Raw genomic sequence first — 24,192 nt, forward strand, 5'->3', positions numbered from 1 at the left:
GGCATCACATGGCTCGAATGGAGCTTTTAGCGGGCTTTCAAATTATTTGAATTTAATTTCCGTTTTTATAAAAATTGAAGAGGAGAAAAACCTGTTCTGATCATAAAATGATGTAATGAACCATTTCAGACGATTTCCACAAAACTGTCAAATATCCCATTATAAAGTTTTCGCTGCTGACTAGAGTGTAATGAAAATCACTACGATTTATCGAGTGCACCAAAACACACACGGTCTCTTCGATTTATCGACTTTTTTCGAAAGACAGGGCAATTACTTTGATTTATTGAGAAACTAGATTTATTAAGCTCCGAATTAGGAAGAGTCGAGTGTGTGCGTTGTTACGCTTCACCAGAAAAAGCATGCACGAGGTCTCGCTCAAACGAAACTAAACGGATACTGCAAGTGTCTGTACTGTAGTTACGAAACATGTTCGAACAGTAGTTGTGGCCTTCAAAGAAGAGCCCATTTGGGCCAGCATCCGTTCCTTTCACTGTTCCGAGACATTTCTCCAAGTCGTTTAACGCGAGGCCCCACAGAAGTTTCGCCGTTTTTGTCTTCTGCGGACAGCAAGAAGCCGTCTAAAGTACGCTGTGTACGGCAACCGAGTCGATCGATTAGGGTGAAACTTGAAGACATACAATAGGAATATCTATAAAATGAGTTTTCAAATGGGCACAACAGAATTTTTGTCGCCAAATTATATTCCCTCCAAAAGTCACGTGACATATAAGGCGTAAGGTTTGTCCGTAAACAGCAGTATGCATATTTTATAGTCATTAGATCGCTAATGCAGTCAGGAATCGTTCGCAATTACTGTGGATTTTGTAAACATGTTTCATATAGGTATCTTAACAATTTGTATTCGGTATCTGGAATGAACTTGCTTTAAAGCGAAAGCTTTGCAGAAATAAATGTAAGGCATTTCGCTTGTTGGGGACAAGTATCACAGCTCACACGTCGGTATTAGTTATAGGAGAAGATGGGATTGCCCCAGCTTTTCTTGTGTTTTCTATTATACTTCATCGTGCTGCCAAATCTGTTTTAATAACAGTCACCGAGAAATGGCTTCCAAGTATGCCTAAAAGGACGTGTCTCGGAAAAAATTCGAATATAAAGCTACGACGTTCATCAGCTTGGCAGTTTACCACATACAATTAGTTTTAAGTACGAAATCCTTCGGATTTTACTTTCTGGTGCCATACATTTCTTTCTGGTTCATTTATCGGGAACTAAATTATTAATCGTACATAGTTCCAACACACAGCCACTAGTGCAAGAGTTTCCTATTGTGACATTTTAAATAACCATAATTGTTTCGAGATCGGTACAACCTGAAGGTAACTACTCACACTGTCATAATTACACACATTTTACCTGTAGGAGTAAAACTGCTTCTAATGTGCATACTTTGAACGGATTTACTGGAACACACTGCCACACTTCCGAATTTATTTAGCACTTGTCTCATAAACACGCTGCCTGAGGAAGAAGCCGCCGCTGTGGTCGGGCGGTTCTAGGCGCTACAGTCCGGAACCGCGCTGCTGCTCCGGTCGCAGGTTCGGATCCTGCCTCGGTCATGGATGTATGTAATGTCCTTACGCTAGTTAGGTTTAAGTAGTTCTATGTCTAGGGGGCTGATGACCTCAGATGTTAAGTCCATAGTGCTTATAGGCATTTGTACCATTTGAGGAAGAAAGTGAAGTAATAAATGAAAAGCGCTAGTCTGCTTTTATTCTACAGTAATACAGTTGAGATACTGTACAATTAAAGCAAACCGGCATTTTTCATTTATTATAATGTTGTTCTACAGAGAACCGACGGAAGATTCAGTTAACATGAAAAGTGAAGTACTTTGAAGGGGAGGAGGAAACTAAATTAAACTTCTCTGGTTGAAAGAGTACGTGATGTTATTTCGATAATTACAAAATCCAATCAACTTTACAAAGAAATTGGCAGGATACGCCCATTTATCAATACCGGGTGATCAAAAAGTCAGTATAAATTTAAAAACTTAATAAACTATGGAATAATGTAGATAGAGAGGTAAAAATTGACACATATGCTTGGAATGACATGGGGTTTTATTAGTACCAAAATAAAACAAAGTTCACAAAATGTCCGACAGATGCGGGTCGTTTGGTGATGATAGTATGCTCAGCCGCCGTTTTCGTCAAGCTTGGCCTCCCAAGTCCCCAGACCTCAGTCCGTGCGATTATTGGCTTTGGGGTTACCTGAAGTCGCAAGTGTATCGTGATCGACCGACATCTCTAGGGATGCTGAAAGACAACATCCGACGCCAATGCCTCACCATAACTCCGGACATGCTTTACAGCATTGTTCACAACATTATTCCTCGACTACAGGTATTGTTGAGGAATGATGGTGGACATATTGAGCATTTCCTGTAAAGATAATCATCTTTGCTTTGTCTTACTTTGTTATGCTAATTATTGCTATTCTGATCAGATGAAGCGCCATCTGTCGGACATTTTTTGAACGTTTGTATTGTTTTGGTTCTAATAAAACCCCATGTCATTCCAAGCATGTGTGTCAATTGAAAATGTCCATGGGTCAAGATCGGAAGAGGCAAACTGCGAAACTGTATGCTCGACAGTGTGTGCTGAAAGGTGTGCTGCAAAAAACTTGTGCCTGAACCAACACTCTCGTCAGATCTGCCATAGACCACAGCGTTTCCTGCTTTACAGAGTGGGCATGCCTCCGAGATGGATGTTCTGTGATGAGGCGTGGAGGTCCTACATCTTGCCACGTACTCGTGGTTTCACGTCCTTCAATCACTTTCCATGGATGATGATGATGACGATGATGACAGTGGCGTGCGAACCGTCGCCCAGCTTCATCGTTTCCGAAATGCTCGCTCCCACGAGGGGGGCCCTAACAATGGGTTGTGGTCATAGTGTCTGGGCTCAATGGTGCATTTCTATTTGCATATACCGCAGCAGCAACAATTATTCACCGTTGTTGTTCATAATAAATAAATGAGTCCAAATAGGAAGACTAAGTACAAATTTAAAGCTTCACTCTTAGCTCAAAATGTAAAGAAACTGGTATATCCGTAAGTCACATGATAATAGTGGGTAGATGTTGGCGACAGGCGGAGCAGGTTGGTCTCACGCCTCCTGCTCTGTGGTCATACTGTCAGGACACAGTTAAAAGTAGAAAAACCGCCGTGCACTTTGCAGCTTCAACAGTTCCTTAGTAATGTCTGCCCTCTCGGACGTCGGAACAGAAAATAAGTAATCACATAATAAACTAGTCCTCTAAACAACAATGTAGTCTACTGTCTAGTTCTGGAATATTGTCACAAAAGTATTGAACAGTTTTTGGAAATCCGCCTTTCAGACATCTGCCATGTTCACAGGCGATCTAACCTGGGGAATATCTTCTATCGGGATACATGCATTCTGATTCTAGTAGCTGATGTCAGTCAAAAGAAGTACAAACTTATTGCAAGCACGATAATGCGGATATATGGGCGTCTCACGACTCACGATCGTGGTATGTGATACCTATTGCCTGTCCCTAGCATCATCACTCTCCTTTAAAGTGAAACAATTTAGATAATAAGTGTCGTATGATAGTCTTTAACGATAGCTCAGTTCTTCTTCTATGTTGTATGCTCTACAGTCACTGAAGAAAATAGGGAACAGGACTCATCTAATCATCTTTGGATAAATTTTCGTTGACGTTACTTGCTCTCATATGTTTCAGATGCCACAGAACTTGAGCTTAACACACAAAGTTTGCCATTACTTTGTGGTTAAATATCTCAATTATTGATTGGCAAACGATTGCAGGATAGCAAAGGCACATTTCTATCGTTTCAGGTATTTAAGTGATGTACAATTATTACATTTCAGCAAAGTAAGCAACGGTACTAAACTATCTCTGACAAGAGACTCCTCTTACTGGACAAAGCCGTTCCATTCATTCGATGCAGTATACTGTAAGACAAAAGAAAGTTCTGTCTAGAGCTTTGCTTGTGGATCATTTCTGCTAGCCTTCTGGCAGATGGGTATGACATGTGTTTTCTTCCAACAACTTGAAATGGTTTTCTATTCGATGGACCTACGGTAAATTGTGGTTCATATAGCTCAGCCGCAAATTCAATATAGAATCTGAATGGTGTCCCATAGAGCACTCGAGTTTTCTTCGATTTTACACATTTCAGCTGTTTGACAACACCACTAACACCAATATCTACATTACTCATCTTTGTAGTAATAGTTTAGAATTAAATTGGGGCAATACTCCTGATTTTTCCTTTTTAAAAGGAACATTTGAAAAACGGAGTTTAGAATTTCTGTTTTTGCTTTGTTTACTCAATATGAAGGTCAGCCCTGTATAACATCCGTATCCTTTCCTGAAATCGCTGACGCCAAATTGAAAAATCACTGGCTGGCACCGCGTAGAGTTTCAAACGAGATATAGTGCAAGAACAAAGCAGCAACATGGGAAGAATGATAAAAAGACTACAACGTCCTGTCGACAATGGAGTCGTCAGAGACGGGACACAAGACTGGAGCAGGAAATCAGCCATGAAGTTTTCAAAAGAAATAATCTCGGCATCTAATTTAGAAGCAACTAATCAACAACATCACGAGAAAACCTTAAACTGGATTGTTAAAAAACGGATTAGGTCCGCCCCACTTCTTAACCATTGCGTCACACTGTGAATGGTCTCCATCAAAATACTCTCCTCCACAACTGACATACCGCTTCCATCACCGTTTCCACTTGCAGAAGCCTCTTGCTGGATCGCGTGAATGCCGTCTGCAAGTTTTCATGTCGTCTATCGTTGCAAATCTTCGTCCTTTCAACGGGGTTTTTCAACTTTGGAAATAAAAGAAAAATACGTCTACAGGGGCCTGATCTGGAGAGTACGGAGGATGAGGCAGAACAGTGAGCTCTTTTTTTTCTTTTGTTTTTTCTTCCAATAGTTACGCACCAACAGGAATTAATGTGAGGGTGCGTTATCGTGACGCAAGAGCCACATTTCAGGTCAAAGAAAACTATCAGCATGGCTCTGACCTTTGACCTGACCTGACGAGCTTTTTCGTCTTGGAGAACCTGTCCCGAGCCATTGAGAAGATTGAACCTTGGTCTCAACATCATAACCGTAGACCCACGTCTACTAGTTATGATTCTCTTAAGGAACATCTCGTTCTCATTTGCGCATTCAAAAGCTCTCCACAGATTGCGAGGCGAACGTCTTTCTGAGCTTCACTCAAGAGCTGTGGGACGAACTTGGTGGCAATACGATGCGTTCCAAGATGCTGTGCGAGGATTTCATGACATGATTCAACTGAAATGTTACATTTTTCTGTAATATCTCTGACAGCCAGTCTTCGTAGTCGTTCTTGACATGAGCGTCGTCGGTAGACATCGAAGGGCCATCTTTAAACTTCCTTCAGGCCATTTTTAAACCGTGTGAACCATTCGTAACACCGAGTACGGTTCAAGCAGTCATCACCGCAGGTTTCTTGCATAATTTAGTGTATCTGTAAAGGTTCTGTTGAGTTCCATGCGAAATTTAATGCAGGCGCGTTGCTCCTCTAACTCTGCCATCTCGAGATTCGTAAACTGTGCAACACGACGTTCTACTCAATACAGCACTGAACAATATCTAAAAGACGTACAACAACGAAACTACCGGCATTTACACATTAAACACAGGCGGGCGCAGGGATGCCAACCGCATTTCGCTCGAACGCACCATTGGCGCGAAATTACGAATGTTCCGGAATTTGTTGAACAGATCTCGCGTGTATCGGAAATGGATATACGAGGGGTGTTCAATAAGTAATTCAACACATTTTCTTATGAAAGCTAGTTAGTTGTATTCAGGATTCCAATACACCATATTAATCCCCACTCTTTTGGCTACGAAACCCTATTTTTCAATACGACGGCCTTATGAAACCTTACGAGAGGGGCTCTGTATGTCCGCACGGTACCCATGGAGCACAAAACGTTGAGTATCCCAACAGCTGGACGAGCGTGTCAGATCTACCAACACAGGCGTCTAGATGTATAGCGGCGTGTTTGTTTGTGTTCTGTCGATCACCTCGAATGAGAGTGTCCGCACGTTCTAACGTTGCACGAGTCAATACTGCGTGTAGCCGGCCAACACGTGGAAGATCGGACAGGTTTTTGCGACTTTGTTGCTATCATGACAGACGCCTAGCCCGACGCCTCACCGTGTTTTCGTTCAATGCCAGCACTCCGTAGACATTCTGCAAGCGTCTGTGAATATCTGCGACGCTCTCTTTTTTCGTCAAATAAAACTCAGTGACAACTATCTCATTGGAACGCAGCTCCATTACAGACGGCATTTTGAAAACGCCGCAACCTATCGGAACTTCGTAAAACTATGGGGGCTGAAGCGGAAATATTCCACGATGTCCCACAACAAATTCCGCAGTTTTTCAACCGGAATTGGCCGAGAAAAAAAATGTTGCATTACTTCTTGAATGCTCCTCAAACGTCCTAATTTGTGTTACTCCTGGGAATTGTGCCAGAAAGCAAATTTCGGCTCCTCGTTGCGACTTCGCCCAGTTTGAAGGTAAATAAACATTATAATAAATCATGCAGACTACGAATAAAAAAAGGATCTTGTTTTCGTTTTCAGTTTTACTGTTTTTAAATTTTTTGTACACAATGTTGTTGTTGTGGTCTTCAGTCCTGAGACTGGTTTGATGCAGCTCTCCATGCTATTCTATCCAGTACAAGCCTCTTCATCTCCCAGTACCTAATGGAACCTACATCCTTCTGAATCTGCTTAGTGTATTCATCTCTTGGTCTCCCTCTACGATTTTTACCCGCCACGCTGCCCTCCAATACTAAATTGGTGATCCCTTGATGCCTCAGAACATGTCCTACCAACCGATCCCTTCTTCTAGTCAAGTTGTGCCACAAACTTCTCTTCTCCCTAATCCTATTCAATAGTTCCTCATTAGTTATGTGATCTACCCATCTAATCTTCAGCATTCTTCTGTAGCACCACATTTCAAAAGCTTCTATTCTTTTCTTGTCCAAACTATTTATCGTCCATGTTTCACTTCCATACATGGCTACACTCCATACAAATACTTTCAGAAATGACTTCCTCACACTTAAATCTATACTCGATGTTAACAAATTTCTCTTCTTCTGAAACGCTTTCCTTGCCATTGTCAGTCTACATTTTATATTCTCTCTACTTCGACCATCATCAGTTATTTTGCTCCCTAAATAGCAAAACTCCTTTACTACTTTAAGTGTCTCATTTCCTAATCTAATTCCCTCATTCCTTTATCCTCGTTTTGCTTTTGTTGATGTTCATCTTATATCCTCCTTTCAAGACACTGTCCATTCCGTTCAACTTCTCTTCCAAGTCCTTTGCTGTCTCTGACAGAATTACAATGTCATCGGCGAACCTCAAAGTTTTTATTTCTTCTCCATGGATTTTAATACCTACTCTGAATTTTTCTTTTGTTTACTTCACTGCTTGCTCAATATACAGATTGAATAACATCGGGGATAGGCTACAGCCGTGTCTCACTCCCTTCCCAACCACTGCTTCCCTTTCATGCCCCTCGACTCTTATAACTGCCATCTGGTTTCTGTACAAATTGTAAATAGCCTTTCGCTCCCTGTATTTTACACCTGCCACCTTCAGAATTTGAAAGAGAGTACTCCAGTCAACATTGTCAAAAGCTTTCTCTAAGTCTACAAATGCTAGAAACGTAGGTTTGCCCTTCCTTAATCTATTTTCTAAGATACGTCGTAGGTTTAGTATTGCCTCACGTGTTCCAACATTTCTGCGGAATCCAAACTGATCTTCCCCGAGGTCGGCTTCTACCAGTTTTTCAATTCGTCTGTAAAGAATTCGCGTTAGTATTTGGCAGCTATGACTTATTAAACTGATGGTTCGGTAATTTTCACATCTGTCAACACCAGCTTTCTTTGGGATTGGAATTATTATATTCTTCTTGAAGTCTGAGGGTACTTCGCCTGTCTCATACATCTTGCTCACCAGATGGTAGAGTTTTGTCAGGACTGGCTCTCCCAAGGCCGTCAGTAGTTCTAATGGAATGTTGTCTACTCCCGGGGCCTTGTTTCGACTCAGGTCTTTTGTGCTCTGTCAAACTCTTCACGCAGTATCGTGTCTCCCATTTCATCTTCATCTACATCCTCTTCAACTTCCATAATATTGTCCTCAAGTACATAGCCCTTGTATAGACCCTCTATATACTCCTTCCACCTTTCTGCTTTCCCTTCTTTGCTTAGAACTGGGTTTCCATCTGCGCTCTTGATATTCATAAAGTGGCTCTCTTTTCTCCAAAGGTCTCTTTTAATTTTCCTTACCCCTAGTGAGATAAGCCTCTACATCCTTACATTTGTCCTCTAACCATCCGTGCTTAGCCATTTTGCAGTTCCTGTCAATCTCATTTTTGAGACGTTTGTATTCCTTTTTGCCTGCTTCATTTACTGCGTTTTTATATTTTCTCCTTTCATCAATTAAATTCAATATTTCTTCTGTTACCCAAGGATTTCTACTAGCCCTTGTCTTTTTACCTACTTGATCCTCTGCCGCCTTCACTACTTCATCCCTCAGAGCTACCCATTCTTCTTCTACTGTATTTCTTTCCCCCATTCTTGTCAATTGTTCCCTTATGCTCTCCCTGAAACTCTGTACAACCTCTGGTTTAGTCAGTTTATCCAGGTCCCATCTCCTTAAATTCCCACCTTTTTGCAGTTTCTTCAGTTTTAATCTACTTGTACACAACACGGTTACAAAACTTCAGAATATACAACATTTTTCGTTTTTTAGTCCTGTGTGGTACGGCTATGAACTGGTTTTCTGAACTACCATTTCGCGAAAAGGCAACACACGACTGGCCGTGAAGAAAACACACTGATCGTAAATCAGTTCCGAAGTATGTGAATGACTGGCCTTGAGTTTTGTTTATTGTTATTGCAAACAGAACCTTGACTCGGAACATAAGTCGCTTAAATAAATGGGTAAATCGGCTGAGATCACTGGTATAAGGGACACGGGAGCGACCTCTCCAGCTACTAAACCTGTGAGGATATAGCTTCAATACATTAGTTCTCATAGTTTTAATCTGTAAACGGGTACCATTATAAAGTTTCGGAAGATTGAGATTGCGTAGTAGTATTTAGGAACGGCCACTGTAAGTTTCAAACTGTCTGGCGGAAACCCATTTGGATTCAGTGACCTTAGAAATTCTTTTGGATACTGATTAAACTGCACCTTCAGTGGGAACAATCGTATCGACTGACTGGTACTCTGTGTTCTACAATTACTTTTTCCAAAATAATATCCTTTCTTTTAGACGCATTACGAAGTTTTGAACGATTCATGTCACGTAGCAATATTCAAATCATAAGCCAATAAGCCAGCACACTGTTTAGGTGAGAAAGGAAACGAAACCGCGCGTTGTAGTTGAATAAAACATAAAGCCTTTGTCCGAATTTTTTTCACAGTTTCATATGAATATTTAAAGTAAATCGGCCAAGAACTTTTCGAGATTTACATTAGTTTTGAATGTAAGTATAGACCAGAAAACCCGCGATTCTTTAAACAATCGAATACCCATGTATGAAGCAGCTTCAAGTGTCTATTTGCTTTACAAATGACTTAATGCGTTAAATATTCGACGTTAAGCATGCAAGCGAGGAAATGTGTTTGAAATTATGTTTAAAGTTTGTTGGAATTCGCTACGTACTCTCATTATGAAACACTTGATGACTCTGGTCTCGATAATTCGCGCTTCGTTTTAAGCAAAAACTAGTTTTACAAGAACTACATGTCTCCTCAACATGTGTGTGGTACAATAACATTATTTCGCAGGAACATTCAGTGATATATGTAGATACTGCCTGCAAAATTTGTTGCTAATAGATGACGCAGTAATGAATTAAAACGTCATGTCTTGACACTGTTTTACTGCATTAAAAGCGAAAGTGTAGTAGGCCTAAGGATAAGCTTTTTTCCCTTTTTTTTGGGGGGGGGGGGGGGGAGGGATGTCAACGACAAAAACTTTCACAAGATTTGAAATTAGATGTAAAGTTTGTTGGAAGTGCTAAATGCTCTCTCTCTCTCTCCCTCAAACACTGGTTAATAAAGTATGTGTAATTTGCTCGCTGTGAATTACACTGTTTCACATCATATATCCAGTTTCTAACCGTAATACTTGCCTTACTATGTTACAGGTTTAACATAAGACTATGCCTCTTAATGCGTGGATTATGGCAGCGTTTTAAATTTTGAAGTTCGGTCCATAATTATATAAAATACTGTAGATCAAATTTTTGGTTATTTCTGGAAGCCGATATGTACGCAACCTTCAACTGAACCATGAAGGGGATTAGCAGTTATAGTAACATACACTGAAGCGCATAACACATATAAATATACTCAGCTCACATCGTCACATAGATCTATAATAAGGTGTAGAACAGGCCACATAGTCCACGCAGCAACTGGCTACTCAAAAAGCCAGCTGCAAAAATGACTATGTGGACGATGTGGCCTATTCTACACCTTATTTTAGATGTATGTGACGGTGCTGTGCTAAGTACATTTATAGGTTTTGACGATGCCATTACGGCCTTATCACTTTAGGACATGGTGTACAAAAGATCTGAGGATGGTCATTACTGGCTGAAACTGGCCATCCTCAAAAGATTGATATTGTGAGCAAAGACTGGAATAAAAAACAGAAGTGAGCATATCTGGGCTGCCTTGAATGTGCTGTTCAAAAGAGATCTCCACCCCCTGGTACTCTTATGGATTTATGGACAGCCGGCCGCGGTGGTCTAGCGGTTCTAGGCGCTCAGTCCGGAACCGCGCGACTGCTACGGACGCAGGTTCGAATCCTGCCTCGGGCATGGATGTGTGTGATGTCCTTAGGTTAGTTAGGTTTAAGTAGTTCTAAGTTCTAAGGGACTGATGACCACAGATGTTAAGTCCCATAGTGATCAGAGCCATTTATGGACAGCCCTGCAGGATTCATGGTGCCAAATCCCTCCAGAACTATTTAAGACATTAGTCGAGTTCATGCTACGTCGTGTTGAGGCTCGCGGGGGCCCTACACGTTATTACGCAGGTGTACCAGTTTCTTTGGCTCTTCAGTGTAGATAGCTGTCGCTATAGGTACACGGGAAGAAAGAGGACGGTATATTTTGTACGAGGAAATAAATATGAAACAGCTTTGCGCAATTATGTATAAAATAGCTGTCGCTATAGGCACACCGGAAGAAAATAAAAGTGAAGTCGTAGGGTATGAATTATTGGCTGGGAGATCCCGAAGGGCAGGTTCAGCAGCCTAATTGGGAAGGTTTCCCCTATCCTTCGCGTCCGCAAAGTACATGTCCTTTGCAAAGCACCAGGTGGTTATAATTAAACTGACTATGTTCCGAGTGCTGCAGTGCGCTCTGTATACAGACCAGGACGCTGAAACGCCCTAGGTACGTTCATTACATTGAGCGCCCACGGGGTATACTGAAAAGAATAATTATTCCAGGTTCTGCCAGCGGGTGAAAATATAGCGGTATAACCGGTCAGAATGTGACGTGGTAGCAGAAAAGGGGGGACGATCGAACATATGATAACAATGGTCTAGGAAGCTTATCACCGTATGGTCACAAATTAAACATGTGTCCAATGTGATCTGCCGACTCGGCAAGTGCTGCATCCGTAGCAGGGCATGATCGACAGTTGTTTCCAGCGTATCCTGTGTAATGACAGCGATATGTCGTTGTAAGCTACGCTTCAGACCAGGAAGGGTTTGAATACATCCCTGATGGACACGATCTTACAGATCACCCGCAATTAGTAGTCACATGGATTTAGGAAGCGCACCGATTAATTAACACATGTACGAGGTTTCAGCGTCCTGCACTGTATACAGCCCGCACTGCAGGAGGTGGAGATTTAGTATTTAATGTCCCGTCGACAACGAGCTCATTAAGGACGGAGCACAAGCTCGGATTGGGGTAGTACGGAGAAGGAAATCGACCGTGCCCTTTCAAAAGAACCATTCCGGCATTTGCCTTAAGGGGCTCCGGAACGCCCTATACTTGCAATGTTAAAATAACGCTTATAAATTACATCTTTCCTCACAAAGTATTTGAGGTAGGAAGTTGAACTTTTTACAGATTATTTATTGGAATATGGGCTACAACTTAACACAGGGATTTTACAAAATTTTAGTTCAGTTATTAAAGATGATTTTTTTTTCAATTGTAATGAAAATTCACAACATTGTTTTGCAATTTTTTATTTATATATCCCAAAATATACAGTTTTTTGGAAAAAGGCTGTGTTAAATTATGCAGAAGGTACTGTGTAACATTTACTGAAAGTCTGAAACAAATATGTTTGGAAGATCCTTAGAAAACATGTAATTAGTATGAGAAAATAAAAGTTTTGGGAATCGAGCGACAAAGATTGGACGAGCGACAAAGATTGGATTAACTTTTTAGTGCATTCCAGGTCCATAGGATGGATTATCTTCATCCTCTGCAAACTCCTCCTCCAGCTTCCTCTTGTTCCTCCTCCTGTTTACTCTTGCTTGTATTTCTAGACTCTTTACAGCCCTGTCTGCAGCCCGAAGGCGTTCCTTGTCTAAAGCAAGCATCGCTCGTTGTTGTGTTCGTAGATTTTGCTACCATTTTCTTCAGTTGCAGTTACTGCAACATTGTTCCAAAAGGTGGTCATGTATGAACACTTATCACATTTCAGTTGTATTTCACTAGCAAGTCCTACGTGCTTTATTATGGAGAGTTCCAGACCAACTTCACTACAATGAATACATCTTACACAGTTTGAAAAAATTCTTTTGAGAACCGACATATCAAATATTTCATTCACATCCGATTCGCCCATAAAACATTCATAGTTTTCACTCATTGAACCAAGCTTCTTCTGTGAAGTATTTTCTTTCCCACTTTGACTGCTATGGGCAGGTGTACTTGAGAGGTTAGGTTCACTCACTTGGTTATCGTCTTTACAGTAATAACACATACCTTTGGCTTTCCAACATTTCTCCTTTTCTTAAAAGCCTTCAGAGGATTTCTAATAACTTTACTTTTACTCATTATTATACTTCCAACAAAACAGAGACTCAAGAAACAGAATTAATTACGAATATTTTCGAGATAACGACAGAGTAAATAAACATGAAACAATCGACAATCACACCAGCGATATATATTGAACCATCACAGGTTAGCCACAACACATACTTTATCTCACATCACTAAAATGTACCTGATGAACACGGACGTTAATAATAACACCATTTGACAGCAGTTTAACAGCGCCACAGTGGGTCACGCCCATGTAGAACACATTTCAAAAAAAATTTAAAAATAGTTGTAGTCTTCGGAATTGAATAAATTATATATCTATTAAAAGGTAATAGTCTGCAGATTCAGAAAACGCAAAAAAGTAAAAATTGAACTTTTCATGATTTTAAGCGATTTAGCGAAATCGCGGAAAACCTAAATCTGTACGGCTGACGCGGATTTGATCCGTCGTCCTCCCTATTGCGAGTCCAGTGTGCTAACCACTGCGCTACCTCTTTCGGTGCAGCATTCGGATCACCTTCAGTTTAGTTACAACCACCCCGTATGAGAACTATGTATGTAAACGCATGTTTTAAAGGTAGGTATCTGTAGCGTGTGTGTGTGTGTGTGTGTGTTCTTTCGAAGAACACCAAGGAAGCCCCCAAGCTTAGCGTATCCATCTGACGAATGGATCACCAACAACAATGTCGAATAGCCTCACTTCATGAGACACTATGGCGAAGTTTGGAGTTTAATCCAGCGCATCGGCGCATGGACTGGTAATCAGGAATTTCACGAAGCCATTCCTCCTGTCCCTTCTGCCGTAAAGGCAAAATTGTCAACAACGTGTGGTGCACCTAGGCGGCCAATCATACAAATATTCCAGTCAACAAAGACCAAAAAATATTGCCTGGGGGAAAAAAATTCGTGAGCTCGCAAATTTTGTGCCTCGATAGGGGGAGTGTCAGGAGCAACATACTAAAAATCCTGGCCAGTGCGGTGCGAGAGTCAAGGTGGTGGTGGTGGTGGTGGTGGTGTGTGTGTGTGTGTGTGTGTGTGTGTGTGTGTGTGTGTGTGTGTGTGTGTGTGCGTCGGGGGGGGGGGGGGGGGGGGTGTTATATTTTTTTTATATTTTTCTTGAGTATCTGTAAAACCGAGGCTTCTAGCGAAAATGTTTCGTAGTATAACATCAAACTGCATTACATTTCCCACAAAAAAAGTTCCCATTCATTTTTTTTCTGTAGGTCTAACAGTTTCTGCACTGCAGAGGATGGAACAATCGCAGATTATTAAAAATGGCGTTTTATTGTTAAATGAAGTGAGTTATTAACAAATATTAAATGTGTGTACCACATCTAAGTGCAGTAGAGTCATATTAAGAGATGAATTATGTTCTGGGCGTGTAGCAGGGTGGAAAGATGGGTGTGGAGGTTAGGACCGTTGAGGGAAGGAAGGTCGGTGGATTATGGTCATGCACTTCCCTCCTTTACAGTCCTGCAAAATGAAGAGTGAGCAGGCAATTTCCCCATTACATCTAACGCACTACGCCACAAAAAGTAACTACAGGGTAGCTCACAACGTTATGCCGATCTTTCGGAAGCAGCCTGTGCGCAGACACATCCGCAGTGGAGGGGATTTTATTTTTCACAAAATATGTAACCAACATTGAACATAGATCTGGGTTACTAATACAGATTCTACTACGGAAGAAAATGGTTCTTAAACATCTTGTAAGGCAGTTGTCGCGTTCTTCTGGGAAAGGTGGCTTCCTCCATCACGACTGCTACTTTCATTTCAGTTTACAGACAGACTATACCTCCGAACATTTCCTGTCCAGTTATCTTGCATAAGATAAGAAGGTAAAATAACTTCACTGAGCTCGTGTTTATATAGTGGCGTTATTTTCAGTTTGTTAAGTGAGCTTTTATGTAAAATACGTTCCTATAAACACTGACTGATCAACTGCTTAATTCTTAAGTGTGATGTTATCAGTGAGCTATGAGATGTTGGTGGGAAAGGGATTGGATTGGCAAATGTGGCATATTGTAATGCAGTGTAACAATGTTGTATTCACTTAACGGTGAATTATTGAATTGCCAGAAAGTCGCTGCATTTCTCTCACCATTGTGTTACAGCTAGATTGCATAAATGTCTTCCATTCAGGAAGTTTTGGCTCTTCTAGAGTGGGCTGCACTGAGTGGGGCAACCTATCACATCTCCACAGTATACTTGCAAGATGGGTGTCAAACATGTCTGATGGATTAGAGCTAATAATGTGTATACCTAGAACAATAATCTGCTGTAACGCATTGCTTGGATTGTGTAGAAATATCTGTAACACCCAGGTGATCTACTTCTGTTGCAGAGGGAGTTAACTAAAGCCTCTGGACCTCTTCACATGAAGTGAGAGCAGTCAGGGAGGATGCATTTGATAACATTGAAGAGCCTTCAATGTGGTAGACAGTTGACAGTTCCATCTGTTGATTTTTTTTTACTAAATATCTCATTTAACAATTGAAAATAAATTAATTGAAAATTACTCCACTACACAAACACAAGCACAGTGGAGTTATTTTGTCAAATCACACGGGAGAATTGCTCAGGAAGTGCTGAGGCGGTATAGCCTTTCTAAACTCTAAAACGTTAGCAACATGATGGGGGGAAGTAGTCTTTTCCAGAAATAACATTGCAACTGCTATACAGGAAGACTAACAATGCATTTCCCTTTCAGTAACACAGAACAGTGTGCAGAGATTTACGTACATTCAGTCCAAATGCGCTTCTTGCATTAGTATTATTAGCAATTCATAGCTGTATTCCACATAATGTTACTGCATTTTGTGGAAAATAAACATTCCTGGGGCATATCTGCACATTACGTCGACAGTGGTTCATAAGACAAGCTGCAGAATGGTAAATTTGTAAAACAGCCTGTAGTTGCTTTTTGTGACTTACTAAGATAGACAATTGGGAATTGTTTGCTCACTCTTCATTTTGCAGAACCAAAATCCGGTGACTACCCTAAATCACGGTCCTCAGGTCCACCCGTCCCCAGATTTCAACACTGTTACACGCCAAAACACGATTAATCCTTTACCACTGGACTTAGATGTGGTGCATACATTTAATATTTGTTAATAATCCGCTTCATTTGACAATGAAACACTACTTTTACTACACTGCGACCCCCCCCCTCTCCCCCCCCCCCCAACTTCACGCTCACGCACCACGGGTCAGGATAATTAATATGTTATCATTACACTACCCCTGACCACTGTACAAACATTTTGCGACTGCACGATTTATTCCCCCTAATTTTTCTTCGCTGACTGGACTAAAGTAATGGTCACTCGACGATACTTAACTACGGTGATCTACGGCACAACGTAGGGTCGCGATAGTTGCCTCCTTCGACTGCATGGACACACTGCTCGTCGAATTTCTCGAGCATGGAACCACAATCAATGTCCAGGGCTATTAAGACACTTTGCAGAAACTGCGACGTGCCATAAAATCAAAACGCCTAGGAAAGCTGTCAGATGGAATCATCCTCTTACACGATAGTGTCGTCCCCCCACTGTTAATGAGACGAAGGTTGCGCTTCAGCATTTGGTTGGGACACACAGAAAGCCCGGGGCTTTCACCGTATGATTTTCACATCTTTGGCGACCTGAAGAAAAACATGCGTGGACGTCGGTTTCGGTTGTACGAGGCAGTGCAAGAGTCGGGTGCGGGTGTGGATCCGTCAGCGGTCGACCGAGTTCTATGAAACTGGAATTAGTCGCCTCGTTTCCCTTTGGGATAAATGTCTTCACACGTATGATTACTTTTGAATGGAACTATGCCATGGTCCCGTTGTGGCGGGTGTTCGGTTTTCATTTTAGCTGCCCCTCATAACGCTGTGCAGGATGGCCACCAAACGCAAAAGCGAATACGAATGTCTTAGCCATGTTTTGGCCATTTTAAAAGCAAATCAGTCGAATCTTGATCACACCACGTATGTTACAAGAACATAGGTGACCGGTTTCGGTCATATCACATGACCATCTACAGACCCATGGCATCCTTCGAAGATGGTAGGTGGAGCACTCTTCTTAGCTGCTGTGATGTTCTTGTAACATACGTGGTGTGATCAAGACTAAATTTTTAAAAGGAAAATTTAAAAAAATTTTGATCACTATTCCAAAAATGTTTATTAAAATTGTTCAAATCAATTGATTTTGTGTGTCGATTTCTTGATGTGAATGTTGCCAGAGTCCACCAGTCTTCGCCAGGAACGAAACGCCAATTGAAACAGTGGACAGACTCGAATTTCCCTTCATTAATAGATTTCATTTGCAGGAGTGTCATTGTGGCTCTTCCTGTTGATTAACTTGCAAACGATAAAACGAAAACCTGTGAACATTCCCTACTACACAAGTCATGATGAGAAACTGAATTACAAAATGCATATAACCACATTAAATGCGGAGACAATGGAAAAAGCCAGAAGTTGAAATACATATAGACAAACATTTATTCGAGTCGTCAAATGTGTAATTCTCTGGCTTCCACCTGATCTCATAGTTACATGAATTCCTGGGTTGTAGATTTTGCAGATCTTCCAGAATCGCACTTCAGGTGTGAAATCAAGCCACTGGCAGTGTGTTTGTCTTATGGGGAATAATGTTGAAAATAAGTTTTTTACTTAAAAACATTATTTCACTGCCTTGCCCATAAATTTTAGCTGTGTTCTCGTACATAGAATGCTGTATTCTTCACTATATTACAATTTTAAAATAATTAATTTCATTCTTGTTTTCAGATTCGGAACTTTAATGTTATACTGATCTGCACCAAATAAAGGTAAATGGCTGAACCGTTAATGAATGAATGAAAACGAACCTAACAGCGTTGTTGTTAACAATTAAGCACGCCTGAAGGTATGATATGTCCACGCTATTCCTCTTTCGTCGTACACAATCGCAGATGCACGGATACAAAAGCGCATGCACAAAAATTAGTTGAAAGAACGCACATATGCATGCATGTTATCATGTCCACACGTTGACCCATTTTGAAGCAGTCCGCTGTGCATTCATTTCTTTCCTTGGCAATTTTTGTTGCGTTTATTATGATCAAAGATTACAAAAAATACCACTAAGGCGACTAATGCTGTAACACTATCTAACTAACGGAGAAATATAAAGTGGACGGCTACTTTTTGTTTGCAAATTTCAGAAGAATGTTGACAACGAGATTTTACATTTTCTGCTGCGTTAAGGCTGGCAACCGACGACATATACCAGTTTGAGCTATTTATTTCGCATTTCCAAACGAGGCATTTCAGTGATTGTTCCAAAAACGCTGAAATACTTCAGACAAGTTCTTTCTCATTATCTAAAGGTGAACTGACTTTCAATACGTCATTCCTATTTTTTGTAAATAAAATGTCGTTTACACAACTTCAATTATAATTAATAGATTACGAGGGTATGCGGCAGGTACTGGCTTGTTCCGTAGCCTCTTCTCTACAACTCCAGTAAAGTATGGAACCCTGCGAAGACGGTCGGTCAATGCGATTTAAGCAGCGTGCAGTCAGTGAATACTTGACAGCAGAAGGTGTCACCCCAAAGGAGATTCATCGGAGAATGAAAGCAGTTTATGGCGATTGTGTTGATGTGAGTGCCGTGCGTCGTTGGGCGAGTAAGTTTAAAGATGTTCAGGCGGGAACATCTGACCTGCGTGACAAACAAAGAACTGGACGTCCTGTGACACCAACCATCGAGTTTCACAAGCAAAATGTTGACAGACTGATTCAGGACGATTGTCATATCACTCAGAGAGAAATTGCAAGCACAATTGGCATTTCACAAGAACGTAGGGGTCACATTATTGCTTTACTTGGGCACACACTTCACGTGCCACCACAACAGAACTTCAGAGACTGAATCTCACCACTGTACAGCATCCTCCATATAGTTCAGATTTAGCACCATCTAACTTCCACCTTTCCCCGACAATGAAAGACGATATGCGGGGACATGATTATGCTTCTGATGAAGATGTTGAGAGAACTGTGAATTGTGGTTGCAGTGTAGACTTCTTCCGTGACGCCTTCAGAAAACATCTTCATCCTTGGCAGAAATGTATCCAATTGGCTGGTCATTATGTGCAAAAGTGAATATTGGTAATTAAAGATCACATTCTAAGGATTATTTCTGCGTTTAATTTATTAAAATATTCCCACCCAAATCGAATTAACGAAGGTGGAGACATTACTTTTCATTCAACCCTCGTTTATGTAAACATCCTTGAATCCGCAAATATCGGAATCCAACACACGCCAGAGACCACTAGAACGGAGATTGTATTTCCCATTTTTTAATTTTTATTTAATTTTTTTCATCATCAATATCCTTCATTTCAGTTTCTAGTAGTTTATTGAGGAACTCCACCTATCCCATAATTTCTTTTGTGCCGGCCGCAGTGGACGAGCGGTTCTAGGCGCTACAGTCTGGAATCGCGCGACCCCTAGGGTCGCAGGTTCGAATCCTGCCTCGGGCATGGATGTGTGTGATGTCCTTAGGTTAGTTCGGTTTAACTAGTTCTAAGTTCTAGGGGACTGATGACCTCAGAAGTTAAGTCCCATAGTGCTCAGGGCCATTTGAACCATTTAGCCATTTCTTTTGTTGAGGTGTTAGGATTATCAATTGTACTATTAAGTTGCCGTAACACGAATATTTGTCCACAGTTTCCATATGCACTTACCATAAACATGTAAGTTTCTTTTCTGTTTAGCTACGTCGAGACTTATCTTCAATATTTATTGTTTACTGTAAAATGATCGGAGACTTTTTAACTAATACTTAACGCCCAGGACATCAAATATATGTCTTACCTAACTGGTATGGAGAGGCAAAGCAAACTCCTGAAACTTTTTATCGTTGAGTTAGAATGCTTGTAACACTGTAGCGCTGCAGGTTTCAGCACTTTCGTGACCTACAGCAGTTTCTCTTTCAGTTGGCGTCAAGCTGAATCCTCAATTCCGAGTATGAGATTTATAAAACGGAATATTTTCTACTACCCTAAACTTAATGCGGTTACCCTCTTGTAATGAAATGAAAGAAGTCACTCTGAACTCGATGAATGGGTACCTCCAATCCTTGACTAAGTAGAGTGTGAGTTCAGCTGCATCAATAATACAGATGGTGGTGGTGGTGGTGGTGGTGGTTAGTGTTTAACGTCCCGTCGACAACGAGGTCATTAGAGACGGAGCGCAAGCTCGGGTTAGGGAAGGATTCGGAAGGAAATCGGCCGTGCCCTTTCAAAGGAACCATCCCGGCATTTGCCTGAAACGATTTAGGGAAATCACGGAAAACCTAAATCAGGATGGCCGGAGACGGGATTGAACCGTCGTCCTCCCGAATGCGAGTCCAGTGTGCTAACCACTGCGCCACCTCGCTCGGTCAATAATACAGATATTAATAAATACACTCCTGGAAATTGAAATAAGAACACCGTGAATTCATTGTCCCAGGAAGGGGAAACTTTATTGACACATTCCTGGGGTCAGATACATCACATGATCACACTGACAGAACCACAGGCACATAGACACAGGCAACAGAGCATGCACAATGTCGGCACTAGTACAGTGTATATCCACCTTTCGCAGCAATGCAGGCTGCTATTCTCCCATGGAGACGATCGTAGAGATGCTGGATGTAGTCCTGCGGAACGGCTTGCCATGCCATTTCCACCTGGCGCCTCAGTTGGACCAGCGTTCGTGCTGGACGTGCAGACCGCGTGAGACGACGCTTCATCCAGTCCCAAACATGCTCAATGGGGGACAGATCCGGAGATCTTGCTGGCCAGGGTAGTTGACTTACACCTTCTAGAGCACGTTGGGTGGCACGGGATACATGCGGACGTGCATTGTCCTGTTGGAACAGCAAGTTCCCTTGCCGGTCTAGGAATGGTAGAACGATGGGTTCGATGACGGTTTGGATGTACCGTGCACTATTCAGTGTCCCCTCGACGATCACCAGTGGTGTACGGCCAGTGTAGGAGATCGCTCCCCACTCCATGATGCCGGGTGTTGGCCCTGTGTGCCTCGGTCGTATGCAGTCCTGATTGTGGCGCTCACCTGCACGGCGCCAAACACGCATACGACCATCATTGGCACCAAGGCAGAAGCGACTCTCATCGCTGAAGACGACACGTCTCCATTCGTCCCTCCATTCACGCCTGTCGCGACACCACTGGAGGCGGGCTGCACGATGTTGGGGCGTGAGCGGAAGACGGCCTAACGGTGTGCGGGACCGTAGCCCAGCTTCATGGAGACGGTTGCGAATGGTCCTCGCCGATACCCCAGGAGCAACAGTGTCCCTAATTTGCTGGGAAGTGGCGGTGCGGTCCCCTACGGCACTGCGTAGGATCCTACGGTCTTGGCGTGCATCCGTGCGTCGCTGCGGTCCGGTCCCAGGTCGACGGGCATGTGCACCTTCCGCCGACCACTGGCGACAACATCGATGTACTGTCGAGACCTCACGCCCCACGTGTTGAGCAATTCGGCGGTACGTCGACCCGGCCTCCCGCATGCCCACTATACGCCCTCGCTCAAAGTCCGTCAACTGCACATACGGTTCACGTGCACGCTGTCGCGGCATGCTACCAGTGTCAAAGACTGCGATGGAGCTCCGTATGCCACGGCAAACTGGCTGACAGTGACGGCGGCGGTGCACAAATGCTGCGCAGCTAGCGCCATTCGACGGCCAACACCGCGGTTCCTGGTGTGGCCGCTGTGCCGTGCGTGTGATCATTGCTTGTACAGCCCTCTCGCAGTGTCCGGAGCAAGTATGGTGGGTCTGACACACCGGTGTCAATGTGTTCTTTTTTCCATTTCCAGGAGTGTATTATAGACGCAAACAAGTGTTTCAGAGTTAGGCGAGGAAGAGGACAATGAGGTGGAAAACGAAGACGTATCAGAAGCAGCTAGATCAAAAGACAGGAAATGAAAGTTTCCTCTGTTAGTTGTAACAAAACGAGTTCAAAATGGTTCAAATGGCCCTGAGCACTATGGGACTTAAAACATCTGTGGTCATCAGTCCTCTAGAACTTAGAACTACTTAAACCTAACTAACCTAAGGACATCACACACATCCATGCCCGAGGCAGGATTAGACTGAAGCGCCTAGAACCGCACGGCCAAACCGGCCGGCGCAAAACGAGTATGCAGTGACTGTGCTAAAGTGTCTGTAATGGCTGTGTATAATACTGTACCTGATATTGTCCACTTCCTGGTTAAGTAGTTTACTGTTTACATTATTTCACTGCTAAATTTCCTATGGATATAATCCGTTAATTATTTCTGAAAGTCAACACTTTTGTGATTTTTTACCTTCCATTGGGCCCCGCAGCATTGAATGCTTTAGTAAAAGACATAATGAAAATGAATGCTAAAAAACCAGCTGCAATAAGGTAATATATATAAGTATTTTACACAACGGAATTTTTTTAGGCTACTGCTATTATCACGTGACCTGCGAAAACAACATGGGTTAGATTATCTATACGCAAATCGTGGCTGTTTTATGTTTACAATTGTACTGCTACTTACGTTTAGTTGGAACTGATGGCCACATTGCATCGACAGTAAAGTTTTTGCTACGAGACGTAAAAATACGTTTTTGTCAGATAGTCTGCCAGTTCAGTTGTGGCAGTTCTTTTCTACGACGCTATATGTTTACTATGTATATGCGGCTTACGAGAGTTGACACTACATTTCGTCGTCTTTATTTTTCTTTAAATTTTATTTAGGGCCTGTTTAAGTTTTGTTTATCATATGACTATTTCTTTTCGTGTTCTGTTACGTCAGTAAAGTTTTCGAGATATTATTTATATTTTAAATCTGTGTGTTCATTTAGAAATCCGTGTAGATGATGTATGAATATAGAGTTCTTCGAGAACGTTCATAGCAAGTCCCTTCGGTATTTTTTGTAACATTTCTAACGCAGTTTCAATTTTTTCGGCTTTGTGGTTGATTTTTCAGACTTAAATGAAAGTTTGACGGATTACTATCACTGATTAAAGTGTAGTCTTTAAATCTGTTGTTAAAAATTTCGTCCGCTTTGGCCAATATAGAAATTGTTACAATCTTCACAGGTGATTTTGTAAATTCCAGAAGTGGTGTATTCTGAGATTTTGGTTGTGCTTGGACGTAACTTCTTTAGAAGATCGTTATTCGTATGGAAAGCCAGCAGTATATGTGTTTGTAATCATAAAACAGCCACTATTTACGTATAGGTAATCTTACCAATGTTATTTTCGCAGGTCACTCGATAATTGCAATAAGCCAAAACAAGACTGTCGTGTAAAATACTTAATAATATGTTACCTTTTTTCAGATAGTTTTGGAGCTACCATTTTTCAATTATGTGATGGTAAAACACACCAATATTTTCACACGGAATTTTTGTTACATTAAACTATTTATTTAACAAGAAATTTTTTCAAAATAATTGGAATTCACATTATTCAGTACGTTCACGTTAAAATATTAATAACTATAAAAATAAAACCGATTATAAGAGTTCGTTTTATTTTCATTCCCCTAATTTTGAAATGAAAAACTGGGGTCCTGATGGACCTTCTCATACAAGAAATGCAACGAAAACTTCACCATACTAGTTATGGGTTTAGAAAAAAAAGCATACCTCATTTGCTGTTAGTCTGGCCATCGAAGCGCTTGTCGCAATCGAGGAGTACCTCACTGACTTAAAAAAAAAGACTAACATCGTTTTTAAGAAAATTCGTTGTGTAAATATGAAAAATAGCGTGTGTTTCCTGGTTGTTACATATTGCTTCCCTTTGTAAGGAAATATGTATGTTACTGGAACAACAGCACAATTTTCTAACTTTTCTGTTATTTAGATTTTTTCGTATTTCCATCTGTATCAGCAAACTCGACTACATATGACGTGGCGATAAACTTCGTAGCACCCACCTCCTCCATAAGTAGCAAAATTTCAACACAGCATGCGTAAAAGTTCTGTTACTGTGCTGAGCCAAATTATATACTCTTTTCCTCGACAATCTACTTGCGAACTG

At 41.6% G+C, this 24,192-nt stretch overlaps 1 protein-coding gene across 1 annotated transcript in view; it reads right to left on the reverse strand.

Moving 5' to 3' along the window:
• The window catches only part of LOC124605277 (serine/arginine repetitive matrix protein 2), a 268,096-nt gene that overhangs the window by 219,732 nt on the left and 24,172 nt on the right, over positions 1-24,192 (reverse strand). The gene's annotated exons all lie outside the window — the stretch shown is intronic.

Source organism: Schistocerca americana, chromosome 1 (genome assembly GCF_021461395.2).
Source record: "Schistocerca americana isolate TAMUIC-IGC-003095 chromosome 1, iqSchAmer2.1, whole genome shotgun sequence".
NCBI classification, from domain to species: Eukaryota; Metazoa; Arthropoda; class Insecta; order Orthoptera; family Acrididae; genus Schistocerca; species Schistocerca americana.